The 7,869-nt window shown below is 42.1% G+C and overlaps 1 long non-coding RNA gene across 1 annotated transcript; it reads right to left on the bottom strand.

Annotated features, from left to right (window-relative positions):
- Window positions 1–4,993: 4,993 nt before the first annotated feature.
- Window positions 4,994–5,408, bottom strand: LOC115405262 (uncharacterized). Its single transcript, XR_003933426.1, has 3 exons — window positions 5,376–5,408; window positions 5,177–5,255; window positions 4,994–5,083 (listed from the first exon to the last, which is right to left on the bottom strand). It is a non-coding gene; the product is annotated as an uncharacterized LOC115405262 (long non-coding RNA).
- Between the last annotated feature and the right edge of the window lie 2,461 nt (window positions 5,409–7,869).

Genomic DNA, 7,869 nt, shown 5'->3' with positions numbered 1-7,869 from the left:
TCCCCTATTCCCATTCAAACCGCGGCGCACAGACGACGCCATGACTGCATTTGCACTTCATGCCACTAGGTGCGCTGTTTGCATGTTCAACCTTATATTACACAGACACCACAGAGGAAGAAGGGCGCCGCAGCCGCTGCAGGCTCTCTCTGCATGCTGTTAGAAAAAGAGTGTGAGCCGGTAAGACGTGGTAAAATGTCCATTGATGCGATGCACCGTTTTTTCAATAAAAGAGAAGAACTGAACGATCGTTTCCGCACATTTTCTTTATGTCGTATCAATGAAACTGTATCACAAGTAGTTTGTGTACTCAAAAGACCAAGATTCCTTGCGGATAGAACATGCGCAGAACAGTATTTCATGTCCCTTTCGACCGGGTTTTTAAATATGAATATGAGCACATTCAGGGTTTTGCACGTGTTTATATGGCTGTGCGCCATGTAATGTATCATTCCGTCAATATTCCAGTTAATAAAGAGTTTTTGCCTTTATATAAACGTACTTAATCTCGCGGCATTCGATCTCGCGAGATCTCAAGGCATTGCGATCTCGCGAGATCTCGTGACACGAGATCTCGTCCCATCCCTAATATACAATAAAAAATAATCGGTCTTTTTCCACAGTCCAAAGGCATGCAGGTTAGTATTGACAGGAAACCATAGTTGCCATCAATAGAGACGTCACATCATTTAGTACAATTCTTCCAACTTTCATGGTAAAGCGAAACAAAATATAATAACATACCAAAATTGATGCAAAACCCAGACTTCAGTTTTTCCATGTATGTTGAGAAAAAGAAGCGAGTTACGCCCTGTCCAATAGCAGTATCTCCTGTAACACAATTTAACATCTGTCAAGATCAAGACAAAAGAAATAGATTAAATGTTTTTGGACAACTTGCAGTTGCAGCTACCTTCAAGAATGCAATTCAGCGGCCGTGGCCATTCCACATTAGGTCGCTTGTAGAAGGAGATTAGGGCCATGTCCTGTTCGCCAAGGCTTTTTCTGATGTCCATGCTGAGGAGTAAGGGGCTCTCCGTCTCATGAATGCGGAGAAAACTATTGGCACACTGAGATATGGCCGTGGAGGGGTCACTGACAGCTAACCACCCTGGGTGAGTGCAGCACAACAACAAAAATCACATGTAGATTCTAATCAAAACTTAAAGTCTTCAAGCCTCATTCAAGCATGAACAAAACAACTCAATCATCCATAGCAAATTGTTGACAAAGTACGAAACACATCGCCATTACTTTAGAGAAAATAACAGTATTCCTGGTCAAAGCCATAATATTTCAGCAATGTAATGAAGTACCGTATTGGCCCGAATATAAGACGACTCTGATTATAAGACGACCCGTTTTTAAAATATGATTTTTTTTTTATTGTGAAAATAAAAATATGTTGAAGACAATAAGGTTACTCATAAAACTACTTTTTATTGTACAATTATTTAAACTCTAAAACTCACAACAGAGATAACATTTCATGTGATTAAGATAAAAATATTACTGCAGTATTAAATAAAAAATATATTCTCTTTCTCAAAATAAGCAACAATAAGCAACAATTAAGTACCTCAAAGGTTCAATAACTGCATTCATGATGTAAATAGCTTAATAACCATCAAATTCAAATTCTATTCAACTTCATGAACATTAAAGGTGCATTAAGGAGTTTTACAAACTTAAAAATACATATTTTCCACCATAAATATGTTACACATTTTAAATGATGTGTACAAGTTGCAGTGCCGGTCCGGCACCAGCATTTTTTGGGGGAGAATTTGAAAGGAATGACGTAATGCGCGCTCCGACTAGTTAGGTTTCATTATGTCCGCCATTACTCCGCCAGATGCTTAGTGAGCAACAACTGAGCAGGATCTTCCAGAAAGTAAGAAAAGACTGGCTTCTAGCACTGCCACAGCTCCACACAGACTCCACCAGGTAAAAGAAACTTAAATCTTACTTGAGCGCTTCTAAACGAGCGAAGACGGAGTTCCCCTCTTCCGTGCACGCAAGCCACAGGGACGAGTTTTTCACTAAGCTGCGTTACGCCCAAGGCCTGCAGGGGGCACTGTTTCACATAAAACGTGCAAACTCCTTAAGGCACCTTTAACAATTCAGCCCTCCTTGAATGTTGGATTCAGTTCTGCATGTAGAGAACAGTTCTTCAGAAAGAAAGCAGGAGATTTCAGCTGCTCTGAGCTTTTATTACTTTCTCCTTAAGGCTGTAAAACTGAAACAAACCAGATATACATATAAGTGAACAAATACACAAGATGTATCACAACATACATCACTGTCTAAAAACAAAACAAGCCCGTAGTCCGAGTTAAGCAGAAATAAATTTGTGTTATGAGTTTGTCACACTGCATAAACATGTGTCATTAACCACTGAGCCAAATTTGAATGATTAAAAAAATTGCCAAGTATATAAAATAAGGTCTCAAAATCATGTAAAAACAAGCACTTCTCTCTGCTGTGAAACGCTGGGGGCGTGTTAGCTAGAAGCGCTGGAGCCACGCCCACAGCGGGAGGGGAGCTGCCTCCAGCTGGGTCCCTCTCAGGAGGCTGTACGCTAACAATCTAGCGCTCTAACAGCCTCGTGAGACGGACCCAGCCCTGTATACTACCAGTTTGAGCCATCAGAGCCAAAACTGACTCTGAGTCGGATGCTGAGAGTGCTCAGCCTCGTTCCTCACAGTCTCCATAAGAATGGTCATTTATTTGTTTTAATTAAACAGTGTGATTCCCCCGGTCTGCACCAGTTCTAAGCCAGCTGCTAGGCGCCAGCCGAGTCGACCCGCGGCTCCGGACGGGGGAGCCGTGGGTCCGCGGCTGGGGAGATCCGCGGGAAGGGCCCGGCGCGTGTCCAGAGTCGCCACCGCCAACCCAACCCCCTCCGAAACCGACCCGCCTTTCGCGGCAGCGTCAGACACCACCCCGCGGAGGAACCCCCGCGACCCCCTGGGAGAAGGCCTCCCGGACCCGGCCGCGCCTCGCAGCGCGGTGGCGGGCCCGGGGTGAGCAGACGCCCCCTGGGGACGGGGGCAACCCGCGAGGCAGGCTGTGTGGGTTTATGTAGCTAACGACATCGTTACCCTGCACACTGTGGCACGCAGGGAAGATGCACTAGCGACGTGGAGGTGACATGCCTGGTTAGCTGACTGGTTGACTGGTTAGCTAGCTGCAAACTGTCGTACGAGATGCTATCCGAGACTTGAAAGCTAGCAGGAAAACCGCCGATGCTAATATGCTAAATGTTTTCATATCGCTCAGCATAAGGGGGGGCGGGTTTATGCCAATGAGGGCTGCGTTACGTAACGCGGCCCTCATTTCTGACCCGCCCATTAAATCCTGAACACAGAAGCGGTGAAAAAAGTCTGTGAAGTCCACCTCCAAAATTAAATCATAAATGGAGGAATGGCTTTTACGAGGGTGGACCCAAAAGTTCCCGGACTGTAGTTATAACTTTTTATTTTTTAATCTTCGCAATTATTTGAAACTGTCACCTTCAAAATACTCTCCTTTGACTTGAATACAACGCTGCACCCGAGATTTTCACTGATCAGAAGAGTTGCCATGACCGTGCGTAACTGTGCCGGAAAGATAGAACTTCGGTTTTCCCTCCCCCGCCTGTATGCCTGTCTTACCTTTCCGCTGCCGCTCCAGTTTCATCTTTGACAACAAAAAGCAGTCGCCTGGGGCCAGATCAGGGGAATACGGCGGTGGGGAGGCTGGCTGGTCACGGTTTTAGTCCAAAAATATGCTTTACGCACAACATTTGGTGCTATTTCTGTGCGTAACGGGGCGTCCTGTGGTCTGCTGTCTGCTATGATGCGGCCATTTCCGGGTGCCTTCATCTCACTGCTTCTAATAACCGCCTGAGGATTATCTGTCTGGATCTCTACAATACTCCCATCAGATCTGCAATGTCATCAAAAGTCCTGCGTGGATCTACCAGGACGTCTTCTTCAGTTTTTGTGACGTTTTCCTCTGTTCTGGAAGTGGATTGTTGTCCTCTGCGTGCCTGGTCTTCGTGATGTAATCTGATTACTCTTGAAGGGCCCAAACCACTCAGACACCCTAAGAATCCTTCTTAAAGAATGTCTGCAACATGGTGAGTGTTTCTGCCGCTGTTTTCCCAATAAAAAACAAAATGTTTTGACAGAGCGCAAATCAGTGGATATCCGCCATCTTGAAAAATTGAAGAGCGGGGTGTCACTCTGTCAACATAAACAATGACTGTCAGCTGACCGCTTCACGGGGGAAGACCAAACCTGGCACAGTTATGCATGAGGCTATCCTGTAGCGACATCTAGCGGCCAAAGTCGGAAATTCATTGTATTTTTTTATTAATAGAATCAGTCCGCAAAGTTTTGGGTCCCCCCTCGTATATGTTGTAAAGAAACACATTTATGACTTATTTAAGGTGTTTAGAAGAAAATGGCTGATTTTGGTTAACTCGGACTTTAAAATCACAGCCGCTAGCTCAATGCTAACTATTGATGGAAACGCCATCGACATGCTAACAGAATTAGCATCTGCGTTGAAACGTCAAAACAAACTGACAAACTCACAAGTATCAGTTTCACCTCTATTCTGAACATCAACTAAGTATATTCGAGTACTTACAGGCAGATATTTTCGATGCGCTGTCTGAAATGAACCTTAGCAAAACAAACACCGGCCACACTGCTCAGTCTTTTTCTCACACACTGTAGGCTTACACTCTGTCCAGCTCACTACCTCCCCCTAACGGGGGGCGGAGCCACTGCATGCAAGCAGAGGCAGTACAGGTCACCGGTACTTTGGCTCCATCTCGTCCTCGATTATAGTACGACCCCATTTTTGAGAATACCATTTCTGGAAAAATATATCGTCTTATATTCAGGCCAATACAGTAATTATTTGCATCGACATTGGCTAAAGATTAATAAATTCTAATTTTGTTTTGAAGAAACAGTTCTCTTTCATTAATGTACCTTCTGTAACAGTAGCGTGAGCTCCGGATGGCCCAGGCATTGCTGTTTGGTCTTCTTCAATTGCACTGCTTTCTTGGGTCACCTCTTCTCCTGCCCTACTCCCATAAAAATATTCGTGTTTAACAGATGTTGTATTTGTGAATTGCTGGTAAGAGTAAAAATACTGACAAGAGAAAGTAAATGAACACCTTTCCACACATGAAGCAGCGTGCACCTCAATGAAGTCAGTAGGGAAGATCTCAGTGCAGACAGGACATTCCTGCATATCTGTTGACAAATGTTGCAAAGTTACAAGCAAAAATAGTACTAATTTAAAGAAAAAACAGATTATGTTGTCTATAATACTGCACAATATGTTCAAAAAAATTTTAAAAGAAAAATGCTTACATTTTCTATCTTCAGACTCATTGTTGTCCACAGTAGTGGTAGTTGGATTGTCATCACTGTCAACATATTTTACATCACAAGACTTGATGTGTTCTGTCAGGAGTGGAAGAGGAACTGCAGCTCCACACTTCTGACATGTTGCTTTTGGCATACTGTTGAATGTTTCATCAGTAAGTGGCAGGGGATCTGTGCTGAGTTCTTCTTGAATTGGGGCTATGTACAGAGTTTTACCCCCACGACTTACAGACTTCGACATCATGCCTGTATAGCCAGAGACATCAGGAGCCACAAGAGATAGTTTCCGGCTTCCCCATCCACCTATAGGAAGGGAGCAGGAGAATTAGACTTTTAAAGACTTTGCTAATGTAGATTACATTGAGAAGTTATGTCAAAGAAACTATATTTTATGTCTAACAACAGACCAGACTGAAGAAATCATACAAAACAAAACGAGTCAATGTTGTTTTTTACTTCACTTATAAAAATTAAAAACATGAAAAACATTTTTTTGCAGTTTCAGATGCAGGCATGATCCTGTAAGCATTCAAAAAGTTTCTTAAAATGAACTGGCTTATTAATAAATGTTCAGAGATGAGTTTGAAGAGTTCTTCTGAAGATTTATTTAGGTACCATCTGTCTGATTATTGTAAATACAACGAGAGTGCTGTTCATTGCAATAGTGTAAAGCTGTGTCTGTACTTTCAATGACCAAGCAATTGCCGACCTGTGTCCCCTACCTGCAGATTTGTAGAGCAGCCATCCTCCAGTAACGGCCCCCAATTTTGGGAAAAGGATTTTGAAGGCATCACATAACTGGAAGCAAAAAAAATGAATGCAAGTGTAAACCTCTCCAGAATAGAGTGAAAACTAATCATTTAAGTCAGGAATGGGATTCTGTACGCTGTATGACAAACTAACACACCTTTACAATATAGCTAGGCTAAAAAAATATAGATATATATTTCTTGTTATTACCTCTTCATGTGTTGTGCCTTCATCAAGATGAGCAGTCCTACGGCCCAAACCTGCACGCATATGGACTATTTGCTCCTGTTCTGTTAGGCCTTATGTTTAAAATCACAAAGCATCAGATACTTCACCCTAAAAAATGAATGGTAAAAAACAACCCAAAATTGGTTTATTTTTTAACCCAACAGTTAATCAATATTGGACCAGCCCAACAGTAGTTATTTTTACCCAACAAAATGGGTTGGTCTTTTTAACCCAACAGATGGGTTCACAAATTTAATCCAATCATTGGGTCAAATAAATTTCAGCCCCGGGTCGATTCTACCATATGATTGGGTTGAATATTGTTCTCATATTTAACCCAAATGTTGCATCAAATTAATTTCAGCCCTGGGTCAATTTTACCATATATACTGGTTGAATGTTCCCAAATTCTGGGTAAAATTAACTATAATTCTGTGTTAATTCAACTACACAATCTTCCAAAAAGTGTTGATTCATCCATCCATTTTCTATGCCGCTTCTCCTTTTCAGGGTTGCATGTTGCCAATTCCAGCTGCTGCAGGCGAGGATGGGGTACACCTCAGACAGGTCATCAGTCTGACACATACAAACAACCACACACACCTAGGGGCGATTTAGGGTGACCAATTAACCTGACATGCATGTTTTTGGTCCGGGGGAGGAAACTGGAACACCTGGAGGGAACCCACACACACGTATGGAGAACATGCAAACTCCACACAGAAAGGCCACGAGTCACGGCCGGTACTTGAACCCAGGACTTTCTTGCTGTGAGGCAAGAGCGCTAACCACTGCGTCACCGTGTGGCCATGTTGAATCTTAGAGAAATATGTATAATATACATATCTTGTAAACAGCTTATTTTCAAACTTTTTAAAAATTCAATCTTTACTTGGTCGTGCAAATAATACAATATGCAATGACACACTTGCAAACAATGTTTAAAGTATTTGTTTTGAATTTCTTTGGACCCGTTGACAACCCAACAGTGGTCAAAACAACCCATGTGCTAAGTTTAAAAATCTATGTTGGGTCTGATGGACTCTAACCCAACACATGAGTTGCAATAAATAACTCCAAACGCATCATAATGGCCCAAATTGGGTTACCGATTTCATAACCCAGCGATTGGGTTAACAAAGTAACCCAAAATTTTTTAGTGTGTTTTTTTCTGGGGTTTACTAACTTAGATTTGAATGTCTACAATGTAATCAAGATGCAGAAACACAGCATGTAACACAATGCCATCATTTTGCAAAATTATGAAGCAAAGTAAGAATTTTACCTTTGTAGGTCAGCAGCATATCAAAATGTGAATATACGCATTTAAAAAAGTAAATTCTTCAGTCTTTACCTGGTCATTTCCATTGGAAGTGATGGCCTCTCTGGCTGTCTTTGTTCTCTACAAGTAGCCAAAAATATTTATTAATCATCAATATATCTGCAACAGACAAGTAAAATAATCCATATGTAAATGAAATGAAATAAACCTTGCATCTTC

Source organism: Salarias fasciatus, chromosome 18 (assembly GCF_902148845.1).
Source record: "Salarias fasciatus chromosome 18, fSalaFa1.1, whole genome shotgun sequence".
In the NCBI taxonomy this organism is placed as follows: domain Eukaryota; kingdom Metazoa; phylum Chordata; class Actinopteri; order Blenniiformes; family Blenniidae; genus Salarias; species Salarias fasciatus.
Note: the sequence above shows the minus strand (reverse complement) of the source record. Positions and strands in the feature narration are given on the sequence as shown.